The 26815-nt window shown below is 40.7% G+C and overlaps 2 protein-coding genes across 6 annotated transcripts in view; one reads left to right on the plus strand and one right to left on the minus strand.

Moving 5' to 3' along the window:
• Nucleotides 1–17042, minus strand: part of MAPK6 (mitogen-activated protein kinase 6) — a 36508-nt gene extending 19466 nt beyond the window's left edge. The window contains exon 1 of one of the 3 annotated variants that reach the window (XM_030318167.2): nucleotides 16874–17042. The gene's annotated coding sequence lies outside the window, so the exon portion shown is untranslated. Of the gene's footprint in view, nucleotides 1–16192; nucleotides 16399–16873 lie in introns of those variants that run through there. The other 2 variants (XM_030318168.1, XM_030318169.1) reach the window with 2 other exon arrangements.
• Nucleotides 17043–17135: 93 nt separating this feature from the next.
• The window catches only part of LEO1 (LEO1 homolog, Paf1/RNA polymerase II complex component), an 81111-nt gene continuing 71431 nt past the window's right edge, over nucleotides 17136–26815 (plus strand). For 2 of the 3 annotated variants that reach the window (XM_030318171.1, XM_030318173.1), the window contains exons 1-2: nucleotides 17166–17207; nucleotides 23829–23987. The gene's annotated coding sequence lies outside the window, so the exon portion shown is untranslated. Of the gene's footprint in view, nucleotides 17208–23828; nucleotides 23988–26815 lie in introns of all 3 variants that reach the window. The other variant, XM_030318172.1, reaches the window with a different exon arrangement.

Genomic DNA, 26815 nt, shown 5'->3' on the forward strand with positions numbered 1-26815 from the left:
AGTTCTTTTAGTAAATATGAGCACTTCGTGTATCTGATTAATGTTGTCAACAACATTAATAGCCTAACAGCTTTGTTTTACTCTAACAGAGATAGTTCCTTCTCTTTGCAAGCTTTTGTCTGCTTCTCAGAAATCAAGGAAAAAAAACAAACAAGCAGACTCCGAAAGATTCTGTACCTTACCAGTTTGTGCAAAACATTTTAAAGTTAAAGACTGCAAACAAACTTTTGAATTAAAGAATGTTTCAATTTTTAAAAGGCTTTAATTAATACTATCTCCCCTCCCCCTCAATTTTTTCTAGTTGTATACATCTTGGTACTTCCAATTCTCTACCAAATATCCTTTAAAAAACAGTACTTTTTTAATTTATTTTTTAGAAAAAGGGAGAAAGAGAGCACATGCGACTGACAAAGACAGACAGAATCTTAAGCAGGCTGCTCAGCCCACAGCCTGACACACGGCTCAATCCTACGACCCTGGGATCATGACCTGAGCCAAAATCAAGGGTTGGACCTTCAACCGACGGAGCCACCCAGGCGCCCCTAAAAAAACAGTATTTTTTTAAGGCGCCAATATTTCTGAAATTTTACATTTCCAGTTTCCACCCGAAACAGAATGTTTGTTTCATACTTATCTTCTTGCCCTTGTGTAGACAATTCCTTAAAGCTCAGTCAACTTTTAAGTTTTCTATAAATGTACATTTTAAACTCAGTTCTACAGACTTGACATACAGAAAAATCTCTAAGCACTCTCTTAAGCTTCCAGTTCACTAGTACAGCAATCACAGTCAAGCGCAAATAAGTTAGCTTTGCTAAAAGTGACACCGCTATTATTGGACAGAATAGCACTATAACAGGAACTGCAGCCAGATGACTGGAGAGTCATGAGAACGCCAAGATCTCCACTCAAGGCCTCCACCCACACCTGCTCCCTTTAAATCGTAGTGAGACCCAGAAGCATCACAGACCAAAAACTACAAGGATGACAATGCCTTTTCAGTTATCTGTGACTGGTCAGCACTTACAGGGGTAGACAGTGGGTAAAAAATCATATTGGGGAAGGCAAGGACTTGTAACCAACCTGAGAATCACAGAGTCCTCATTATAGATTCAGATGATGACTATACTGAAAGACTTGAACAGACTTTACAGAAATATGAGACCATTCTAGTGAAAGAAAGGAATGTTAATCACCAAAACTATAATTCTACAGTGAGGATTACACTAATAAAAAAAAATGGGGGGGGGGAGGGGAGTAAAGCTATTCTTGCCCAGTGATCTACCTCACTGCTCTGTACTAGTCTTTAAAATCCTTCAATATCCATTGGACCAAAAGCTATTGGAGCAGGCTTTCATCCAGGAGCTTGGAAAGTAAGCCCACCTTAATCAGTAAGTTGGAGATAACGCTATACTTCTGCAAGATAAAGTGGATCCACTAAATGTTTCCAATTCATTCATGCTCCTTTCAGCAAGTATTTACTAATTATATGCTATGTACCTGTAAATATACTAGGTACTGGGGGTAAAATAGTAAGTAAAAACAGACTTGTGCCTTGACCTCATGAGGTTTACAGTATGATTGGAAACAAACAATAAACTAATAAAAGGAAAAAAGAGGAAGGCAAAAGGGGACAAGTGGTACCAAGGAATGGTACAGGATGCTGAGAACCTGCACACTGGGGGATCTGACCTAATTAAGGAGATCTGGATATATGCCTCTGGAAGCCACAAAAAGGCAGAGGCCTCCCATGCTCACTCTTAGTGACCATGAATACAGTTTCGTCCTTATCACCCTGATACAAATCCTGATGTCTCCAACTACCTCCATCTTATAGGTCAATCATGGAGTTCTTTGGCCTGAATAAAAGCATGCAGTTACAACTTAACTGGACCAGCAGATTACTGCTCAGAGCACCCTCCATCCATATCAACAATCTCTAGAAATGTCCTATTTATTCCATTTCCTCTACCATCTTTCATGTTTAACTTCATAAAAGTAAAGTTCAAGGCCTAGACTCAGGAAAAGATACATATTCCTTCTTCATTTCCACATACTTCAAGGGAGGAAAAGGAAAACTAAGATGGGACAGTAAGTAACTTAAAATAAACCTTCCCAGCATCCTTCTAATTTCTCTACCTCCAAATGTTACCCACTCCTACCAAACCCAGTGCTGAAACTGTGTTGCCTGGAGAGGGATCCTTAATTAATTTAAATTTTAATTAACATTAGCCAATGTTTTGTTTTGAACAACAACTAGGTAAATAAAATGAATTACAAGGAATGATTTATAAGAATAAAGATGGCTTAAAGCATAAGAGACTCTTAAAAACTGAGAACAAACTGAGGGTTGATGGGGGGTGGGAGGGAGGGGAGGGTGGGTGATGGGTATTGAGGAGGGCACCTTTTGGGATGAACACTGGGTGTTGTATGGAAACCAATTTGACAATAAATTTTATATATTGAAAAAAAAAGAATAAAGATGGCTTTATGCTTTACCTTTGGTCTTCAGTGATCCACCATATAACAGAAGTAAGTCTTCTATGTAGCCTAGTTTGGGTACCAGCTTCCTACATTTATGACAGTTCCCTGAAACTGCATTGGCCACACAGATCTCCTCAAGCACTCCTTTCTTCCCTTAATCGTCCTGCTTTCTGTCACTTAGCCTACCGCCAAGCCAAGAGAAATACAGGCAATGTGAGTCAAGCCTAAGAATATTCAGTAAACTTATAAAATGACAAAGAAAGAAATAAAACAGTTAAATAAATAACTTCACTCTGCCCCATCTTCCCATTCTATAGAAACTGGATTTTCCTTCCCTTCCTATATAAGAACTTGGTCCCCTATCAGAAAAGGAGTCTGGATGTGCAAAGCAAGTTTGAGGTGAGAGACTTAAACATATAAAGGTTACTTATCTGGTTTTCTCTTCCATCTTCCACTCTACTGCTTATCAGGTTAAACGTTGACATGGGTCATCTGGCCTGATCACATGCACTGACAACTCTCCACCTCCCCCTCCTCAATGCCTCTTGCCTACTTTGCTCCTCTCTAGGGTCAAGTGAGTAACTTGAGTTACCTGGAATCCAGCCAACCTCACATCTCCTCAGCCAAAACCTAGCTGCTTTTGGAGAGAAGGGAAAGGTTGAGCTCTATTTACATTCACCTAGGACTATCTCTTAACCCTGGCACAGAGAGGTGTTGTCATAGCAAATTCATCCTCCCCTAAGATCATGTCTCAAGCTCTCATCAAAGCTACTAAGTTTCTAGGGCAGAAAAGGCCAAAGGTTACAGCTTAACTGCTTGTTCATATTCATTGACAATCCCCTTGCTCCTGATGTAGGGGAGCCCTAAGAGTTACCAGGGATCCCTCTCAAGATATGGAACTCAAGGAGGCTCATTGTGCAAACTAATGTCAATGAATGATCTTAGCCTTCTGGGGTGGGACGAAGGACCTTAAAACTAAAACACCAAAGCCTAACAGGCCTTGCCTACTATCAATATCTGCTATGGAAGCAAACTTACAAAGTCAAAGACAGAGGATTACTTGGCTTCAAAGTATCCAATTTTTTAACAACTCTTCTACTCCCAGCTTCTGTTCTTAAATTGTCTGATCCTTTGCCTGAATATACTTTAATAATTTGCATTTGCCTTTAACTATTTAAAAAGCCATTATAAAATAAATGCCATTATGTTTATTTAGGTGCTTATCCCTACTTGCTATTTATTCTAGGGTATCCATATTAGAATATAAAAACACAGACCAGATAACTTGGTCAAAGAATGTCTCAAGACCCTTCCAACTCTAAGGCTATGATCTGTGAAAGTACATAAAACAGGTCTCTTACTTATCTGGTCTTTGTTCCCAAGCACTTCTTATGGTGGTTGCCCAGAATGGGGGAAATGTGATTGAAACTGCTATATACTAAACATTAAACAAATACAATCCTTTCTACAAATTTATGGCTGGAAATTTAAAAATAATTATAATAACCCTTCATCCCCTCTCCTATCTCTCTCTTGCCTGAGACCTCATTTCTAAGACTCCTCTCTTAACTAATGTTAAGGCAACACCAGAGCAAATATATAAGCAGGAGACAAGTGGGCAGCCTCCTCCTTCAAGTGCCTTTGGCCATATGAGGATTCCAACCAGATGAAAATTAATTTAAATATCTGTAGTCAACATAGGTTAGATTACTGTACACCAACAGAAAATCCCCAATATCTCATTGACTTACAACAGAAGTTTTAAGTCATGCTCATGCAACAAGTCCAACGTAGCTGTCATCCAAGTTCCTGAAGGAACTACCAGCTCTGCCACTGCCACTCGATGGTGCCAGAAGGAAACAGAATGTGGGAATACCTCACTGGTCTAAAGCTTCCATCCAAAAATGACACATTTCACTTCTGCTCACATTTTACTGATCAAGGCAGGTCACATGGTCAAACCTGCTTCAAGGGAGTGGGGAAATGCAATCCCAACATAGTCCCAGGAGCAGATAACCAAGATGTTTTGAACAGCTTTGACTGAAATAGCTTTAATTCTACCATCCATTACATTTTTACTCAACAAAACCTTACTGCATGCTTACCATATGCCAGACATTGTTTTAGGCATTAAGATATAGCAGGGATCAAAATAGTTTAAAAAAACAAACACCCTGACCTCATGGAGCACATACTCCTAGATCATTGCAGTAGACTCCTCCCTAGCCCACTAACAGTTCTTCCCCCCTCTCTTTTCTAATAGTATTCTCCTTCCCTTGTCTTAGGCCATCCTTGCCCAATCTAATCTCATCTCTACTCTTCAGATCCCTCTACACTTCCAGGGCACCGTTCCCCTCCCCTTTGTTGCATGTAGCTCTTTTTTATAATAAAAGGTTTAAGATTCAGTTGCTTTATTAATACTTTCTGAGCATAGTACCTGGTACTTGTAGGCATTTTAAAAACTGTACTGAGTGAATTAATGTAAATATCAAATTGTATTTGACAGTAAGAAGTTTTGGAGAAGATAAGCTCTATCCTCAATTTTTTCAGAATCAGATCATACTCTGACCTACCACAGGGGAACATCAGCGATGACTCCTAGATCTGGTACTTTCCTTTCCAGGCATTCCCCCCAGGAGCCTCACCCTATGGTAAACACACAGGTTTATCAACATGTGAAACAAGCTCACTCAGACTGAAAACAAAAACAAAAACCTTCAGCTTTGTTATAGTGCCTTTTTTGTTGTCCAGGTAGTAAGAAGGGGTTGTACCACTGAAATAGTGTCTTATATTAGTAGACAAGCAGGATTCTATAGGAAGCCATTAGCCCATGTGATAGCAAGTAGGTATCATGAAGGTATGGGAGACTTTGACATTATTCTGATTATTCTTCAGTTCATCCTAGCAGGCTCTATGGCATTTAACATCAAAGCTTTCCAGACTGCACATCAAACATAACTGCTGTCATTTTTCAGCTAACCCTGGTGAGGGTATGAAGAAGGCCATGCAAAACACTTTTGGACTGTCATCAAATGGACAGAACCACATACTTCATTGGAGAGTAATACCCAATTAAAAAAAAAATGAATCAGAATGGCATGTAACTTTCCTGGAATATCCTTCCTGGTTTGTTTCTCATTTTCTCCAAGGCTGAACAAGCTTACAAGATTAAAAAGCACAGTGTAAGTTTCCTGTCAGATTCACACTAACGTTTGGCACTACTGAAAAATTCCTGTCTGGGTTCACTAAGCCCATATTAAAAGGGGGGTAAAAATGAATTAAAGAGATCTGACATCTAGTTCAGGATTCAAGGCTAAATTAGCTGTGTATCAAAGTAGTCCACATTTCTAGGCCTCAGTTCCTCATCAGGAAAATGATGTAGCTAAACTACATGACTACTACAGCCTCTTCCAGCTCTAAAATTTTATAATTTTTTTAAGCTTATTTATGTTTTTTGAGAGACAGTGTGAGTGGGGGAGGGGCAGAGAAAGGGAGAGAGAAAATCCCAATCAGGCTCTGTGCTGCCAGTGCAAAGCCCAATGCAGGGCTCGAACCCATGAAACCGTGATATCATTCCTTGAGCCAAAATCAAGAGCTGGATAATTAACCAACTGAGCCACCCAGGTACAACAAAAGTTTTATAATTTTAAAGAAAGGTTCAGGATTTCCACTTCTGATTAGAATGCAGAAAATTACAAGACTCTATTACTCTCACCCTATAAACCACAATAAGCTGGATAAGCTACAATATTGCAGTTTAAAAAAAAACTCAACAGGAAATCTAAAGATGCAAAGAAATCTAAATTCTAAAAAAAATTTTTTAATATTTTTGACACAGAGAGAGAGAGAGAGAGAGAGAGAGAGACAGCGCACACACGCGCACAAGCAGGGGGAGGGGCAAAGAGAGACACAGAATCCAAAGCAAGCTCCAGACTCTGAGATGTTAGCACACAGCCTAACACAGGACTCGAACCCACGAATTGGGAGATCATGACCTGAGCTGAAGTAGGTCGCTTAACTGACTGAGCCATCCAGGTGCCCCAAAGAAATCTAAATAAATTCTAGAAAACATTAAGCCCTTCATAAAAGAAGGACCATGGCATAACTATTCTCATTCCTGGCAAAGTAAATAATTTACCACTAACAAAACTGAGAAGAAACCAACCAAATTTATAACCAACTTTAATAGCTACATGTGGTTTCAGCAAACATTAGAATTCAGAGGAGGCCCAGCTTCAAGTCCCACCCGCCAACTCTTCCCCACAGGTCGTCACTGAGAACAAAAATCTGAGGGTAAGGCAGGAAAGCTGAGAGAGAATCTCATGAAGCATATGGGCCTCCAACACATCCAAGGCAGCTGCCCTCTGAGGGCGGTGGCGAGGGACAAGTCAGGAAGCAATGCATTCTGAGTATAAGGCAGATGTTCTTCCTAAAGCAAATACACAGGGCAAAAACACAAAGTACAGAAAACCTGAAGTGGTACTAGAAAGCAAAGAAATGTCCAAGCAGTCCCACGAGCTAACAGCTAGGCTGAACAGATTCAGAAAGCTGACAGGGTAGAAATATATGAAGAGATAGTCAACAAAGACTTTCCAAAACTGACAAAAGACACCTACTCACAGACTCAACAACTCAATGCAAGACAAGCAGGATAAATATAAAGAAATTCATACCTAGGCAGATCATAGCCAAATTGTTGAAAATGGAAGAGGAAAAAAAAAAAAAGAGCTCCTCTAAAAGCAACCAGGTAAAAAAGAGTTAAATATATTAAGAGAAGAATGAATAGGATGACTGATTTATCACTAGAAACGATGAAAGCCAGAAGACAACCTAACGTCATCTTTCAAGTGCCAAAAAAAAAAAAAAAAAAAAAGGAAATATTAACCCAGAATTCTGTATCTAGGGAAATACATTTCAAAAGTGAAGATGAAATACAGACATTTTCAAAGAGACAAAAGTGACAAGAATTGGTCTCCCTCAGACTTTTGCTAAAGAAATGCTAAAAGTTCTTGGGCTCAAGGAAAATGACAACAAATGGAAGCTGCAGAAAGGAACAAAATCTCCAGAAAGGGTAAATAACTGGAGAATATAAAAAATCTTAAAACAAAAAACATCTACATGTTTAAATGTCTTTAAGAGATTACTGATTATTTAAAGCAAAAATAATAATGTATCATGGGGTTTACAGCACATGTAGAAATAAATTTTAAGACAACAAGAGCACAAAGTGCTGGAAAGGGGTGAACTGAATCATGCAATTCTAAGGTTTACAGAATTGGTGAAATAATTTATAATATTTTAAAAGACTGTGATGACTAGTAAAAGGCTCACAGGTTATCCTTAAAACACCTTCTTCCTTTTTGGTCATTATGTTTACTTAATAACATGTCCATCAATGGAGAGTAAAAGGAAGGGAAAAAAGGAAAACTAAATAAATCAACAACTGCAAGTAATGACTTAGTTTCTCAAGAGGTTCTTTTATACTTTTACATCAATCATAATATAAACCAATACATTAAACATTACAGATTCATTGGTAATTCCGAAAGAAATGGAAATTAACCATGTTAATCAAGATATACATATTTTCATTGAAATAACAAACTTGATTAAGAATGTATTATGTGGCAACTATTGTACTGGACATATACTCTTATACTAAATCCTAACAAGGCTGTAAAATGGATTTTATGATCTTTATTTCAGACAATTTAAATAATGCATTCAACATCACACATCAATGAAAGAGCCATGATTTGAATCTCAGGTTGCAAACTAAAGCCCATGACCTTCTCTCAAATACTAATGCATTTTTTTTTTTATTGACCAGTAAACACTCCCCCACCTCTTACAGAGTACAATATATTTCCTACAGACAGGACACTCTTCTGTATAACCAAAAAGTAATCAAGATCAGGAAATTAACACTGGTATAATACTACTATCGAATACTCAGATCCCATTTAAGTTTCTGCAATTATACCAATAATGTACTTGAGAGCTAAAGGACCCAGGCCAGAATCACATGTTACATTGACAACACAATCTTTAATGTAGTTTTCCCTTTTAGAAGCTTAAAGGAATCAAACATTTTCTATAGTCCACAAAAATTTAATTTACTGAGTACCTGGCATGTGTCAGGCACTATTTGATGGCACAGTGCATATTAAGACACTTAAGGTTCTTCTACTTCCAAAGAGTTTACAATCTAGTTTACAATCTAGTGAGGACAGATTAACAAAGAAATAACATAACTCCAGATTTATCTAAGTGCTATGATTGAGTGTCTGGGAAATGGCCATCTAAGAAGCTGAAATCTAAATGAGACGGTACCAGCATTGCTATGAGATGGGAGCAGAGCATTCCAAGCAGAGAAAACAGCAAATACAACCTAAAGAAGGAAAGAACGTGGTATTTTGGAGGAAAGGATGGCAGTGTAGCCACAGCATCCTGAGCAAAGAGAGGGGGGAGTGATGTGGAGTTAAAACTAGACAAGTAGAAAAATAACACATGAGGCTCTGAATTTTACAGTAAGCACAAAGGAAAGCTATGAAGGATTTAAGCAGACGACTGGCACAGTTTCATTTACATTTTAAAAAGATGAATTCTGGCCACTGGTAGGAGAATGGACTGAAGATAATACAGTGAAAGTAGAACCAGTTAAAAGCTATTTTCAGTAGGCCAAGTGAGATGATGGTGGCTAAAACTAGGATGGTAGCAATCAAGATGTAAAATAGGAGAGAGATTCAAACAATATTCTGGAGACTAAGAGAACCTGGTGATGGATTAGATATGGGGGATAAGGGAAAGAGGACTTAAGGACAACACCTAGGTGCCAATTACTGAGATGGGGAAGACTGGAAGAAGAATAATATGGGAAAAAGTTCTATTTTGGATATGTTAAGCCTATTTACATAGTGTCTGTTTAGGTAACTGAGTGGTAGTATCAGGTACACACTGGATAATGTCTGGAGCTCAGGTGAGAAGTCTAAATGTAAATCTGAGAATTATCCACGGTAGACAGTACTTAAGTTGAATGAGTCGACCAGCTGGGGAAAGAATTTAGAAAGGGTTGGGGGAGGCCCAGAACTAAACTCTGGGATATGCCAATATGTGGAGGCAGGTAGAGGACAGAAGCCTGTAAAAAATTTTAACAAGGTGTGAGGTAGCAGAAAAACAAGAATATATGTCTCATAAGCTAAGAAAAGCAGGTGAATATGCAGAAAACAGTAGTCAACTATACTGAATTCTATTACAAGATCCAGTAAGATGAATTTGGTAAATCAAAAGTCACTGGTATCTTGATTAGAGCAATTTCATGGGGTTGAGATGGTGACACAGGCCAGTCTAGAGCAGGCTGAGGAGCAAAGAGGAGAGAGCAAAGACAACCCTTGAAATTTTGCTTCAAAGACAATCAGAGAAATGAGAAATTAGACAGTAGCTAGAGGAGAATGTGCAATCAATCAGGAGAGGGTATGTAACATTTCTATAGACATACTGTTCAATATGGTAGCCAATCAGCCACATATGGCTACTGAACAAATGAAATATGGTTAGAAGGCTGAGAAACTGATTGTTTTTCCTCAATAAATTTTATTTAAATAGCACATGTGGCCAGTGGCTACCACATTAGATAGTTCAGAGCACATTTATGTACTAATAAAGACGACCCAGTAGAAAGGGAAAAATTCATGATACAACCAAGAGATGAGTCCTTAAGAAGCCAAGAGAAGGAAAGCAGAGCTCACGTGGAAGAATCTACAAGGGATATGACACGAGTGAAGCAAAGCATGAAGTTACAGCAACCAGTGGAAACCAGTAAAATCTAAAATTACACTATGCCTTAAGCCTGGTTGAAATCTTAAGCATAAGACTAAATTACAGAAGGCCATAAAAGCTAACCAGGAGGTCTTAGGAAGGCAATTTGTATTTACTAAGTATGTATTAAGCGCGAGGCATTTTCTAAGTGACAAATTATTTCTGCTACTCAGAACTAGTACCTTGCAAATCTTATTTTACAAACAAAAGTACTGATACTCTGAGAGAGAAAGCAACTTCACTGAAATCACATACATACTACATGTGAAGATCTGGACACTGGCCAGTCTGATTTTCTTTAGGGTTAGTTCTTCCCTGTGCCTAATGTGCGAAGTTAAGAATCAGTCAATGTTTCTGCACCTGGAAATAATATAAAAAATGGCAGGGGTGCCTAGGTGGCTCAGTCGGTTAAGCATCTGACTCTTTATTTTGGCTCAGGGTATGATCTCGTGGCTTCTGAGTTCAAGCCCCATATTGGGCACTCTACTGTCAGTGCATGAACCCCTTTCAGACCCTCTGTCACCCTCTCTCTCTGCCTCTCCCCCACTTTCTTGCACTCGTGCTCTCTCTCTCAAAAATAAATAAAACATTTTTTAAAAATGGCAGATCAATCTGGCAGCTATCAACAAGTGCCAACAAGGCTGGAGGTACTAGACCAGAGGCAAAAACTATCCCCTCGATACTATTTACAAGATAATTAAAGCACATTTATTTAACAACTATTTTTAATTTTTTAATGTTTATTTTATTATTTTTGAGCAAGAGAGACAGGGTGTGACCGGGAGAGGGGCAGAGAGAGAGGCACAGAATCCAAAGTAGGCTCCAGGCTCTGAGCTGTCAGCACAGAGCCCGATGCTGGGCTCAAACTCAGAACCGTAAGATCCTGACCTGAGCCGAAGTCAGACACTTAACTGACTGAGCCACCCAGACGCCCCTTTAATTTTTTTAATCTGAGTGAAAATATCTTTATTAAGACAAACCAGAAAACATACATTCTTGCAACTTACATTATCTACTAAATACAACAGTATCAATCAGAAAACTGGCAGTACTTTATATTAACTACTAAAATCATATCTGGGTATAATGGAAAAGCAAGCAGTTAGAAACCATCTTTCCAATTTGTAAATGAAGAAGGAAATTATTTTTTAATATTTATTTATTTTGAGAGAGTGAGCGAGTGGTGTGGTGGGGGAGGCAGACAGGGAGAGAATCCCAAGCAGGCTCTATGCTGCCAGCACACAGCCCTACGCGGGCGGGGCTCAATCTCAGGAACAGTGAGATCATGACCTGAACTGAAATCAAGAGTTGGCTGCTTAACCAAGTGAGCCATCCAGGTGCCCCAAGAAGGAAATTATTAAACTGAGCCTAATCAGTTATTAAATTACACCTTAGATTATTTTAAATTTGGTACAGGCAAAAATCATCTAGATCTGCACTGTCCAATATGGTAGCCACTAGCTACACGCAGCTATTTAAATATAATTAAAACAGGGGCGCCCGGGTGGCTCAGTCGGTTGAGTGTCCGACTTCAGCTCAGGTCATGATCTCATAGTTCGTGAGTTCAAGCCCCGTGCTGACAGCTCAGAGCCTGGAGCCTGCTTCAGATTCTGTGTCTCCCTCTCTCTCTGCCCCTCCCTTGTCTGTGCTTTGTCTCTCTCTCTCTCTCTCTCAAAAATAAACATTAAAAATAAATAAATAAAATTAAGTTAAACATTCAGTTCCTCAGGTGCACTAGGCATCATAAAGTGCTCAAGAGTTACATGTGACTAGTGGCTACCTCACTGGACAACAAAGAATACAACACTTCCATCATCACAGAAAGTTCTATTGAACAGTGATCAATTAGAGCTTCAATCTCCCTTTTGACTTTTTTCAGGAGACCCAATAAAAGGAGCAACTCAGAAAACCTGAATTTTCCAAATCAGTCACTAACCAGTTAAGCAACTAAATATACATCATTTAGCAGAGCTTCTAGAAATGAGTGTGCATTTGAATCACCTAAGAGTCCTATGAAAATGTAGATTCTTTTTTTTTTTTTAATTTTTTTTTCCAACGTTTTTATTTATTTTTGGGACAGAGAGAGACAGAGCATGAACCGGGGAGGGGCAGAGAGAGAGGGAGACCAGAATCGGAAACAGGCTCCAGGCTCTGAGCCATCAGCCAGAGCCTGACGCGGGGCTCGAACTCACGGACCGCGAGATCGTGACCTGGCTGAAGTCGGACGCCCAACCGACTGCGCCACCCAGGCGCCCTGAAAATGTAGATTCTAATTCAGTAGGTCTTGGGATGGGGTGGAGAACTCTGCACTAACAAATTTCTGGGTGATGTTAATACTGCTGGTTCAGAAATAACACTTTGAGTAGTAAGATGTTAGTTCTCTCTGGGCCTCGGGTTCCTCAGCTATCATGTACCTGGGGTAAGATAATGGCCATGACTCCTCTGTAAACGCTAATATTTTATAGTTGATACAGAATTAAATGCAGAGATTTCATTCTCAGCAGAGGAAGTTTCTTCCCTGAAGTATTCTAACAAACAACTTTTGTGCTACCATTTTTTCCCATGAAATGACATACTAACTTTAAATGAAAATCAATGGAAAAATCTGATTTGCTATATAAATGTTCAATCTCTGTACACTTTTAAATCCTTAAATAGATTTAAAGGGCTGACATGTATGAAAGACAAACCTTTTAAGAACCATCAGCGGGGCACACTATATTTTCTAAATACACAGCTTATGGAAGAAAAAACTTGATGCTGGACTCAGCCCATACACTGTTACCTTAAAAGCATCAGCTCCACATGAAAAGCCAACTCCCTGGGAAAAGCCATTAACTACAATAATATTATGTTGTTTTGTTTTTGTAAAGTTTCAGTCACGTCTCTGAGCAATAATACTGACCAAAATCCCCATACCACTAGCAAGCTACAGAGTAATGTTAACAGCCCACAAAACAGGCTGAAGGAGCTGACACAGGGCAGCCAACAATGCCACAAAGAACTTATTTTGAGACATCTATTTTAACAGGAGTCCTAGAGTAACACATGGTTCAAATGGGCAATGCGAACAAGGAACTGGACCGCAGAGGTGTGGCTCACCGTTTCATAAGGATCTCATGGAAAGGAGACAGGCTAAGGTATCCAGTTTGTTCATAAATTTTGAATTATGAATGACAGGTAATTACCTATACTCTTAAAAAGATAATACTGGGGGGGGGCGCGGAGAGCAGTCAGTTAAGCATCTTACTCTTGATCTCAGCTCAGGTCATGATCTCATGTGAGTTTGAGCCCCATATCGGGCTCTGTGCTGACAGCACAGAGCCTGCTTAGGATTCGGTCTCTCCTGCTCTCTCTGCCCTGCCCCTGCTTGTGCACCCACTTGTTCTCTCAAAATAAATAAATATACTTAAAAAAAATTTTTTTTTAAACCTGGAAATACATGTTCAACCTCTAGGTGATAGGATGTTTTGAAAGAAAATATACGATACTTTTACATTTGTATTTTCAGACTTCCTTTAGTGGGAAATACAAAGTTTAATTTACACTTCATTAAACTTCTGTATAAATCATGGAAGGATCTTCCAAAATCTTTCCAAAGATTTAATTCACATTAACAGTACACCTTACTATCTGCAAAAGTCTTCAAATAAATCACTTTGAGAAGAAAACCTAGGGGATGGGGAGTTTTTCTTCTCACTTTTAAAACAACTGCTATTCTCCTCAATCTTTTTTCCCCCTCAGTCTTATTTTAAGCCAACCTGCTAAACGGTGGCTTTAAAACTCTGTCAAAATATCTCGTTACCAAATTTCAGTTTGAGTCCTAAATTTGGAACCTTACATTCTGCTGGTCTTTAAAAAAAAGACTGATGAGGGGTGCCTGGCTGGCTCAGTCAGTGGAGCATGGGACTCCTGACCTCAGGGTTGTGAATTCGAGCCCCATGTTGGGTGTAGAGACTACTTAAAAATTAAAAATAAACTTGGGGGAAAAAAGCACTGATGAAAAAGTGCCTATAACAACACCTACTTCAAGTTGTCTTTATTAAAACAGAAAATTCATGTAGATCAGGAGAAAGCACTATGTATAATTGTATCAGAGTGAAATGCTCATGTTCAGAGCTATATCCGATTAATATTTCTGCACCTTTACATTTATTTAAACTAATTTCTAGATATTAAAGATAACTTTTAAATTACCAATGAGAACATAAGGTTAATTTCTACCCATACCACAAAAGTTCTGTTTTTAAATAATCCTTAACAAATCTCTCAATAAGGGAAGAACTGCTGGTATCAAACGTTTAATCATAGCAACTGACCAGCAATTAATTTTACCTCTCAACAAATGTTACAAAATTCCACCTGTAGGTTATATGACCTTCTTTTAAAATGCAATTTAAGAAGCCATTACTCTTAGAGAAACTGTGGCTCCTCTTGAGAGAATTATGATGTAGACAGAAACATTTTAGCCCTATCATTTAAAAAAATACAGTGTATAAAAAAAAAAAGGGCCACGTAGCAGTCCGTGGGCAGTATGAGTCATCATCCAACTCAAAACTTGCCACACTTCTAAGCTTCCTCCTACCAGACCCCCATCCCCTTCAGTAATGTACCCTGAGTCAGCAAACACTTACTATTTTGTCAGTTATGAATTCTCACGATGCTTAATGAACTTATGCAAAACACTGCAACACATTTAGTACTAACACTTGTCATGAGAACATGTGCTGTTTCTATCGCAAAATTAACTCATCTTCAAATCAATCTTCTTCAGATTCTTTCTTAATCACAAAAAGTAGCCAAACCACTACATTAATCCTCTTTTGCATGTAAATGAACTCCAAAATATGGTCATATATAAAGGTTTTTATAAACAATTCCCTATTTCCCAGAGATTTTTTTTTTTTTTTTTTTTTTGCTTAACAGTAACATCTAATAATAAAACATGTCCTGCTCAAATCTGGCATATTTCCTAGATGACTACAATTACTGAATTTAGAACACCAATAAGCAATTTTACAAGTTCACCAGGCAATTCTTACTAAGTGATGTAACATATATACGTGAAAGGACTTTACACTCCTTGGCACACTGCAAGCAAGCCCTTCATAAACGTGTTTGAACGACGACTTGTTAGAGAGGTTAGAAATTCTTCCACCCAGTTCAAAATTACTTTTCACACATTAAACCTGACATTTCTAAGAAGAAACTCTAGAAGCCGTTCCTTTTCAGGGCCAGGCCCTGTTTGGACCCTACATTCTTCCTGTCAGATTACTCTTTCCATCTCAGTTTCCCAACGCTTAAGAGAGAATATATCCAATCAGAACTTTAAAACAGAACAAGGCTAGAAGAAACAAGCAATCAGAAAATTACTCTGAAGCTGTCTGAGCTCCATTTTGTCCCCCGTTAATTTTTTTTCCCTTGACAAATCATCTTGCATCGTTAAAAAGTTAATACGGACTTTTAAGAGCATTTGTTAGCACTGAAGAAAACAACATGAATTGCAAACGCAATAAAGCTAATTCCACCACTTCATTGGATCTTTGCCAATGAGCAAGCAAAAGATAAATGAAACAGGAAAGGAATCAAAAGATCCTGCTTCACAGAGCTCCCACCTAACACCTGAACCAGTTGAGTCTCGCTAAGCCAAGGAACAAAGGAGGCTAGAAGACCTTTACTTTTCAACGCACCTCACTAAATCAGATAAAAACGCACAGCCAAGTGAAGAGGCCCGTTTTAGTGAACTGACAAAACAAGTTCCATTTGGGTACTTTCACAGACCAATGCTCCAAGTCCCGAACACAGCTAAGGAAAGGCTGCAGTAGGGCGGGGGGGGGGGGGGGGGTTAGAGAAAGAAATTAGGAATTCCGACTCGGGACAAGTTTTCTGTTACCTCATTTACAGCTACAACTCAAAACTTAGGCAGAAGACTCGGGGATCTGAGACCAGCGGGTGAGTGGTGCGCTGAGTGGTGCGCGCCTACGCAATTCGCCGAGTCCACTGGAGACTTTGCCCGGCCGGAGTCAGCTGAGGCCGAGTCACCGGAGTGGGATGGGGGAGGAGACGCGGGAGCATTTCGAAGGCAGCGTGCCAAGAAGGCGAGACTCCGCGCCACCTCACGCTAACCGGGCCGCCACTCCCGGACGACGCACAATCGCCAGCAGCTCGCAGCAAGGGGCGGGCTTTAGAAAACAGAGGAGCACAGGAGCGGGTGGCATGTGCCGCAGCGGAGAGCAGCGGGGCCCCGGGGCCGGCGGGCGCGGCCGGGCCCGGCAGCCGGCGAGGGGCGTGCACGGGTGGGAGGGGCGCGCCGGCCGCTCTGCCGGCCCCAAGCGGGGACCCCGGCCCGCCGCCCGCCGGCTCGCGCGGGGACGCGGCCGGCCAGGCCCGAGCGGGCGGGCCGGCGGGCGGGAGGGCCGGAGACGGAACAAAAGCGCCTTGTTGAGCGGCGGCCGCCGGAGGGTCACACACAATGGAGGAAGGAGCCGGCTCCGCCGCCGCCGGCGGGCCCGCCGCGGCGCCCTCCAGAGCCGCCCCGCCGGCGCGCCCCGCACACGTACACACACACACTCACGGGACTTCTCCGGCTCATCGAGGGAGTGCGGGGCCCGCGGACAGCCCCCAATGTCGGCTCAGGTCTCCGGCTGTGCTGGCGGCAGCGGCGTCTCCGAGGCTCTCGCTTTGCCGCAGTCGCCGCCATGTAACCCCGACCCGCGAGAGAGGGCGAGGGAGAGGGGGCGGGGTATCCATGAGCCACGCCCCCTCGCGTCACAGGCTCACTCCACGGGTTCCCCCGCCCCCGCTCGGCCCCGAGCGCCTGCACGCGCCGGAATTTCCAACGCTGGTGACTGGGTTCCGCGCGCTGCGGGGGCGGCGGGAGAGGCACGCGGTGTCATCAGCCACCTCAGGTGGGCTGGGATGGGCCGGGGGCTGGGTGGGAGGTGGGCAGACGGGCCCTCTGTGCTCTGCCCTTGCCACATCACTATAGCACAAAGTGACCAAACTCCTTGCTAGTGTTTATTTGCTCACCTACTACGGGCAAGCCATTGGGCCATCCGAGAGGAGTGAGCCTAAGCCCGTGTGCTTAGGGATGGGCCGGGAAACAAGAAAGCCTGGGCCTGAAGACAGGTTGGCTAGAAGGTAGCAGCCTGAGTATGAGGCCAACGCTGTTAGCGGCTAAAAGCTAAGAAGGTTATTAATTCTGCCTGAGGGTATGGAGGAGGGCTTCTAAGTGAGGTCGCCACGGGTGATCTTTCATCTGGACCAGAAGGAGCAGATATAACCAGAGGAGGCTCAGCTGGATCTGAAGGAGATATAACCAGAGGAGACGAGGGGGAGGGTGTTGTTGCGTTGGGAACAGCGAGAGAGCTAAAACAGGAAGGAGAGCACCTGGCTTGTTGCTGAGCTGGGACTAGGCCTGAATCAGAATTTGGGAAGGGGTGTACTGTGAGATGTAGTGGGAAATGTAGATTGGTGCCTTCTTGGGACTACTTGGATGAAAGCAAACTTAATTTTATTTACCACGACTTATTTGGTCCAAGGAGCCTTTCCAGCATTTATGGGAAATTTATGTAGTTATTTATCAATTTAGAGACACGGGTCAGCACATTTTTTCAATACTTAATAATTCCTGGTGAGAACCAAACGTTTGGTAGCCCCTTAACCGTTATTATGCCCATCTTCAAGCTTGAGGCAAATAACCACTTTAAATATCACATAGTAGCTTGAAGTTAAGTGGTTGGGATAGAGCTGGTGTGTTCTATATGTTTTATATTTAAACAGTATCATCTGAGTACCAGGTGTGAAGAGGTTGAGTAGATAAAACCAAGAGAAAGGGGGAGCCTGTTTCCAACCGCAAGATTTTGTGGATGCAGTCTCTCTGCAACAAGAGCTCCTTAGGTGTGACCATTACACATCCCTCCTGCCCCCGCAATAGGATACCCTCAGATCCCTGAGACACCCTTTCTTCCTTGTCCATCAATGTTTGATCACCAGCAGGAGATAGGAGGAAAACAAATAAATACTGCTTTTCCCTTGAGAGCTTGTAATGTAGTGTCAACTCCTGACTTCCAGCAAAGACAACCAAAAGAACCTGTTGATCAAAGCCAAGTTTATTGCTTACAACAGTAAGTGATACCACTATGTTGACAGTCTTAGCATCTCAGAAAGGGACGCCATGTGTAGAATAGTTCTAAGATTCAGGGCATCTGGTTTAAGACAAGTCTTTTCAATGAAAGCATGATTGAGACTGGACTGAATTTATAATATCATTCAGGACAATTACAGGGAGGGGAGAGTTTTGAAGGGAGCCTAGAAGAGTAAACAATTGTTTGACAAATCCAAGAGTAATCTGTTGAGGAGCAGGCTGTTTATCCTGACGAAGGCTAGGTCAGTCAATAGTCTGTTGTTCAGATAAATGGACTTTGAGGAAGTTCCTGAAACTGCAGTTAAGTTATTTGCAACTTCATCTTCTTGGGCAAGAATTTCTTGGAATTGAAGTCAAGTTTCTGTGAATGGTGGAGTTGTAAAGGCATGTTAATGTCATCAGTCTTCGTTCTCAATCCTATTGTGTGGCTGTAAATAGTTTCAGTTCTCAGTAGTTTTTCAAACTGAAGGCTATGATCCAGTAGTGAGTAGTGAAGTGATTTTGGTGGATTATGACTTGCATTTTTTCTTGTGGAAATAGAATAAAAAACTAGAGAGCATTGCCCATAATAAAGGGTAAATACTGTTTTGTGAAACTTATGTTTCCATTATCTACTATATTTCAACAAATCTGAAATGTCATTAATCATGACATGCCATTATTTTATGTACTATTAAGAAAGTGAAAACAACACAAATAAGTGAAAACGCTTATCAAAATATGATACTCTGTTGCTGCATCCTGGTTTTAGAAATATTAACACAGAAGACCTATTTTCTTTTAATTGTTATTTTTGAGAGACAGAGACAGAGACAGAGCACGAGCCGGGGAGGGGCAGAGAGAGAGAGGGAGACACAGAATCGGAAGCAGGCTCCAGGCTCTGAGGTGTCAGCACAGAGCCGACGCGGGGCTAGAACCCATGAACCGTGAGATCATGACCTGAGCCGAAGTCGGACACTCAACCAACTGAGCCACCCAGGCTCCCCTAGAAGACTTATTTCTTAAAATTGATGAAATAAAGTATATATAAATGAGCCAATTGGATAAACAGTGTAAAATGTATTATCTCTCATTATTGCTATGAACTATGCTGTTGTCAAAAGAGTCTGAAAGCCACTGTTGTAGTGGAGTCATGCAGGAGAGGATCGAGTAAGTACACCATAAAGCAGCATGAGATGATTACTTCCAGAACAGAAATGCAAATTACCTGCTCTTATTGGAAAGAACAGTTAATGAGGACATCAGGAAAGCTTCAACTGGAAGAGGGAATATCTGAGCCTGGGCTTGATTCCATCAGGAAGATCAGGGAAAAAATTTCTGAATGAGAGAGCAACAATGTACAAAGCATGAATGTGCAGGCACACTTTGGAAGTAGAAGAAATCTGACAGGCCTAGGGAATGAAGACAAGTTAGCACCAGGCTGAGGAAGGCCTTGATTGGATGCCAAAACTTTGGATTTATGTTAAAGGCAGTAGGAGAGGCATTTAGATGATACAACTAGTACTTTAGAAAGGTAATTCTGCCATAAATGGGAAAGGTGGGTTAGATGAACAAGAAATTAGAGACAGGGAGAAGGTAGGAGAATCTATTGCTTTTTCTGCCCTGCATCCTTAATCTGGTAACAATACTCTGATGCCCTCTAAGAGCCACTCTTTACTGGGTAAGTCAGAATTCTGTCACAGTGACGGAAAACCCAATCCAAACTCTGGTTTAAACATGAGAGAAAAAGAAAGATAGAGAATGTGTCTCTAGTGGGCACAGAAAGGGAATGACGATACAAGCGATAGTCTTGGGGCAGAATCAGCGGGAGTTGGTGAATGCTTAGATGAGTGAAGGGTTAAGTCGCTAGTCACCCAGTTGCCCTCACTTCACCTGTTTGAATTTAAATTCCCTCATTAGACTACTTGTTTTATCTTTTTCCACCTCAATTACTATCTTCCTATTAAGATAAACTGCCAGTATCATGATTTGCAAGATGGAGGGCAAAACAGATTTTAAAATACAGACCACTAAACTTGATGCCAACACCCTGGAAATTTCCTAATATAATCACAGAACACAGTGTGTTAGGGAAAATGTACTATTAGTAGGAGTCATGGACTCTTTCAAGTAAATCATTACAAAGAAATACCACTTCCTTTCTTGACAGGATTATTACATTACTGAACAAATGTGTTGGTCATTTCAAAAAGTCAAGATACCTTTAGGTTGGGATGAGAGGATATGGGTTTATATTATTGCAGAGAAATGTTGATTGGAAGAGTGCTGATTAATGGAGTGACACAAATCTTGAAGCCTTGCGTTCTCAAAAACAGCAATACACATTTTTCTTCCCCTTTTGCCCAGTCCTGAGTAATGTTTTTGTCAATGTTTTGAATTAAGATACTTAGCAAATTTAAGAACTCAGATCAGAATATGATAGACGACAGAATAATTATTCAAAATCATGGTTTTTACAGAAAGAGATGACATTTAACTGTAGTAAATATAAAGTATAGCCTCTTTGTTCAGAAAAGTCATTTGGAAAGGACCAGGACTTGGGAGATTCAGCTTGACTTGATAATATAGGGGTAAGTTACAGATACTCATGCGGTATGAGCAATCATAAAAAATAATGACATAATGTAAATTGTGTTAAGTGATACAGCCAGCATTCAATCACAGGGGTATCAGACCTATGCTGTTGAGCTCAGAATTGCTGAACTTTTTGTGTTCAAATATAGATATCACATAAAAGAACTACCATACATAACAAATTAGGATCTTTCAGAAGAGATATCCAAGAAAGTGTGGAAATCTTATACTCTGAAAACAGATGAGGGAATTGGGTCTATTTAACCTGCAGAAAAGAGATCTGCTAAAGGGTGTTATGCAGAAGAAAGAGTAGATGTGTTTCGTGTTGCTTTGGAGTCAGATCTAAACCATCAGGAGGGCTATTTCCAAGAGGAAAAATTTTGGCTCAGTATAAGAAAGGACAGTTTTGGATATTGGAACTGAACCATAGTGGACAGGACTTCCTGGTGAAGTGCGGTGCTACATTGCCGGAAGCATTCAATCAGAAAACAATGGCCACCTGTCAGGGTGCTATAAAAGGAAATGAGGAAGGAGGGGCCTGCAGGGAGGTGTAACATCCAAGGTCTTCTCTAACTTGAAGTTTCTATGTATCTATGTTTATACTCTTAATTTAAAATGATTGCTCTCTTAGACATGGTTTCTAAAAGAACACATTGTAATTGATTTGTAAATAACTTTCCACTGAAGAAATGCATTGCCAAGTACAGTTGATTCTTTGTTCATGGTAGCTTTGTTCTATAAATCACAAGAACACTGAATTAGTGACTGCTGAGCCATTGCTTCTAGGGAAATAACAGGCTTAGGATCCTGCAAAAACTCTGGTCTCAAACATTTTTTGCCAATCAGTCATTGTATAATTTTGTTTTCTGTGTTGTTTCTATTTAAAGACACCTAATTTAATATATATTGTTGATCCTTTAACATTAAACTCATGGCCAAAATCACTATAAACTCATGCTAAATGAAGATTATCTAACATATAATCTCTGAAAGGCATATTACACCTTTCCTTATACTTAGGGACACTAGCCAGCACATCAGTATTATTCTTAAGGACCATTTTAAACAGCTAAATCACCACCACCAACAACAACAACAAAGCAAAAAAATATGGCACTAAATAGGACCACAGAAAAGACACTTGCTTATAGTATGAGAGTTGATACAAGAAGGTAGACTACTGCCTTGTTCAACCTCTATGGAAACGTCGGACATAGGGCAAAACTTTTCACCACTCTTTGCATAACCACAAATGATGAAAATGCTGGAGTATTGATTTTGCTTTCTTGTGTTATTAGTGGATTGGCATCTGGTTTACAGTGTACAGTCTTGGGACAATAAATGAAGCAAGTAGTCAAGTTTGCAAACAGAATCTGCGAGCAGTAACAAGAATTGACTATAGTTAAAAATTATGAAGAAACTGTCTTCAGTCAAAATCCATTAAACTGTATGTAAAGTTCATTAAGAGGCAGATCGTTGAATGCTTTTATGAGGTGGGAGACACCTATAAATGAAAATCAAAGATCCTACATTTAACTTGATGGGACAACATAAGAGCTTACCCCTTGGGCGAATGGTAATAACCATCATTTGTCAAATTCCTACCAAGTAGCCTGTTTCGGGGTAAACACTTTATAAACATTATATCATTCTCTTAGCTATGATAAATGGGATTTTGTAGAAAAGCTGCAGTAAGTAAGCTACTTAAATTTTTTAGATAAAGCCAGGCTTTCTGTGCAATAAAATTACTTTCTGAAACAAAAATTTGTACACTTCTTCAATAAGGGTTATGTAACTAAACATTTAAGTGTACTGGGAAATACCTATTGGAGTAATTTTGAGAATAATCCAGGCTTCTGCCACATAACCACTGTAAATAGAAAGAATAGACATGATTTCCTTCTGCCCATCCACAGGGACTGATAAATATTTTCAACTGTGGGGACAAAGCAGCTTTCACTGTACAAGGTCATTCCCTTCCCTTTTGCATTCCAAAATAGACAAGCTATCTGTCACTTGGGAAAGAAGGTAATTACTATCTGTAACTCTAAGTAAACTTGTATGGAAGATTTGTTTACATTCAGCATTCTGAGTACTCAAGTTATCAACTAGTACGTAGTATGATTTAGTAGGTCTGCCTTCCACAATCCCATCTCCCACCTTCTGTTTGACAAATATTTTGCCAGCCAGCAGTTGCCACTACTCAGACACCCTCCCCTGAAAATGTTATCATCCCTGTAGATCCAGACCCACCTCTGGGGTCTTGACTGAAGCCATCACCATCTCTAACAATACCCTAGGTATGGTGTCCTGAAACAAAAATAGCGAGGCCCTCAGGAGGCCTAAGATCCATCTGCCCACCCTGGGTGGCTCTGTCTTTGTGAATGCCCGTGTTAGGCTGCCAGAGGCCTCTCCCCACCTCCCCCAACCTCACCCCCACGCCTCCCATACTCAGGGTGTTATACAGGACCCCACATTCAGAAAGACCATGCTTGTTTTAATACTCTACTGTTGCCATCTTGAAATTCCTAATAATTTTATCCTCCTTTTCTTAGTTTTTTATTTTTTGAGAGAGGGAGAGAGAGTACACACGTGTGTGTGTGAGCTGGAGAGGGGCAGGGAGAGAGAGTGAGAGAGAGAATCCCAGGCAGGCTCCTTGCTGGCAGTATAGAGCAGGTCTCAGGGTTTGATCTCACAAATCAAATTGTGAGATTGTGACCTGAGCCAAAATCAAGAGTCAGATGCTTAACTGACTGGGCCACCCAGGCACTCCAGCTAATAATTTTATCTTTGAACTTCTGTTTTATAGTGCAATTGATGGGACAATGGAGCATGCATGTGAGCAAGAGAAGCAATATGCACGTCCACTGTTCCTTGCTGCCCCATTCACAGAGAGCATTCTCCATGCCCCACAAGCACAGAATACTCATGGACCCACACTGTGCTGGAGTTCAGTGAAACAAAGCCAGTGAGTACAGGGGGTGTTTTGCCCACAGCTGAGTAAGTGGAGGGGGCTGATAGCTCCAAAAGGCCATGCTTTCCATTGAAACCAGAACTTGCTTTGAAACCAGAAAGAAGGCAATGGCATTCTAAGAAACACAAAAGACCAAGGAACCCTATTGTACCCTCTCTTGTGTTTCTTCCCTGTATTAGCCAACCACTTAGGCTGAAAACATTTCCTTTTCCTTTCAGTCCTTTCTTCCTCCTCATGAAGGCAAAGGTAGACAGTCCTGGCAGAATGTGTATCAAGAAGTGAAATAATAATGGTTAAGTTAGTTTTCTGCGGTGTTCCACTGCTTTGGCAAGAACAAAATATATATGCATGTACGAGCTATGAAACAAATTGTGTCATTTTGGTGACTTCACATAGGAGTTAAATGCTCTTATATTTCAAACTGGCATTGTTTATGGCAATATAAAAATTAATTATGAAATCCATCCCAATAACAAAATATTTCCTTACTTAGCACGATATTAAACAGTTATAATAAACTGTCTATCTAAATTTAAAACACCAGGACAAGTCGAGAGAGACCAGAAGGAAGGAAAAAACCTTTATGTTTTAGTACCTTTAGCTGCATTTGTTTTTTTCTTTTTGAACAAGGGGCCCCAGAAATTATGTATCTGGCTTTGATACAAAAGAATGCCGGCAGCCCTACCCTGAAAAAGGTGGGTTGGGGAAAGACTCCCTACCTAATGCCACTCCCCTCACTGGTGGGCTTAGGGCAGGAGAGGTGAGAGACTATCTGTGCCAGGTGGATAAGACATTCCAGTCTGCCACAGAGCCCAGCCACCCACACTAGGAGCTGCACTTCCTGTAGTAAATACACTGGCTTCATTACTCATGGAGGTAGGAAGTGGGGGAGGAAGGAAGACCACGTTCAGCTGCTGGGGCCCATTTTCCCCATGGAAACAATGCCATGGTGTCCATTCTTCTCACAGAGTGGCATATGTGCTAAGTGGGCTCCTATGAGTGGGCCTGAGAACCTAACCCAGGTTTGTCACATTGTTTCTCTGAGGAAAGCGCATTTTCAGTTTCAAACAACCAAGTTAGAAATCAACTTTGGGGAACACATCTTGGTCAGACAGGAGCTGTCTGTACCTTCCTCGCTCAGAAATGCTAACCACAGACAAGGATGGTGTCTGTCAAAACCTAGGTAAGCATTAAAGAGAAGGTTTATATTAAAAGTAAGAACTTCACTTTATCCTCTCGGTGGGATGAGGAGTCCAGTCCTTCAGATGTGTAGCTTGAAGAAGTTGATTGTAGGTTCACCAGGGATGATTGGTCTCTGGCAACCAACACACGCCTACCAAACCCAAGAGACTGTGTACTGCAAACCAGATGCCAATCTACTAAGAACTCGAGAAAAACTGTGCTCAGTTGGACTAAAGATCTGTCTAGTCTGGTATTCTCTAATGATGGTTGTGAACCTCTGTTCTATTCATTGTGAACTCTAGTGTTGAGCAGAGGCCCTGAATTTAATGTTCTCTCAATAAATGTTGAAAATGCAGTGGGGTGCCTGGCTGGCTCAGTCGGTAGAGCATGTGACTCTTAATGTCAGGGTCATAAGTTCAAGTCCCACATTGGCCATGGAGCCTACTTTAAAAAAAAATTGGGGTACCTGGGTGGCTCAGTCGGTTAAGCTTTCGACTCTTGATTTCAGCTCAGGTCATGATCTCATGGTTCATGGGTTGGAGCCCTGTGTTGGACTCTGCACTCACAGTATGGAGCCTGCTTGGGGTTCTCTGTCACTCCCTCTCTCTCTGCCCCTCCCCTGCCTCCCTCTCCCTCTCTCTCAAAATAAATAAATAAATGTCAAAAAAAAATTATAAACAACACAGATGTTTAAAAAAAAGAAAATGAAGTATTTTTTAATATTGTAATTGCTCTCTATGACATAAAATTCAGAAAGGTAAGGATTTCCTCCAAATATCCACTTATTTAATAAATTTTTTAAAGCAACTTTCTTCTCAGGGAATCTGATTATTTTAGTTCCCCTTTATTACAACCTTATATATCTACTAGGCTCTTTTTTTAAGGGTTTGGGGCAGAATTAGGTGCATGATTCCAGGTATTCATTATCATTATGTCAAATGTAGGATAAAACAATGTTTCCAGTTTTATTTTCCACATTCTTAGCAACAAGAGCTAGCATCATTCTATATGACTTTAGGAAACAGTCAACAATAACTCATGGTTCTCTTTCTTTCTTTCTTTTTTTCAGTAGGCTCCATGCCCAACATGGGCTTGAACTCCTGACCCTGAGATCAAGAGTCTCAGGCTTTACCAACTGGGCCAGCCAGGTGCCCCTGGCCTTTCTTGAAAATAAAGCATAGCTCCTTTCTTGTGGCTCCTTTCTTGAAATAAAGCATAGCTCCAAGCTCATCTTCTTTTAAGTATGCTTCAGATTAACAATTCTAAATACATTATTCAAAATTAGTACAGGATGAAACTCATTTGTCACACTTATGTCCGCTCACATAGCTTTGTGCAATTTATCTTTTCTTGAGTTTAGATCCATCTGCTTGGTATTTACTACCCCAGAGAGCTTCGGGACATCTCAGCCCAGTGACTTTTTTTTATATGAGTCTGCTTCCAAGCAGTCCCTAAAAGTCTTAAATAAGACAAGTCTTCCCGCAGTAATTCATGGGGGTTCCACTCTGAAATCAGAAGAATCCATCTGGTATCCTGCACTGACAGTAGATAGCAGACCTAGGGACTGGTCCCAATTCTGCCACTTATTAGTTGTTAGACTACAGGCAAATCATTTAATCTTATTATTTTTTAAAGTAGGC

This window comes from Lynx canadensis, chromosome B3, assembly GCF_007474595.2.
Source record: "Lynx canadensis isolate LIC74 chromosome B3, mLynCan4.pri.v2, whole genome shotgun sequence".
Lineage (NCBI taxonomy): Eukaryota > Metazoa > Chordata > Mammalia > Carnivora > Felidae > Lynx > Lynx canadensis.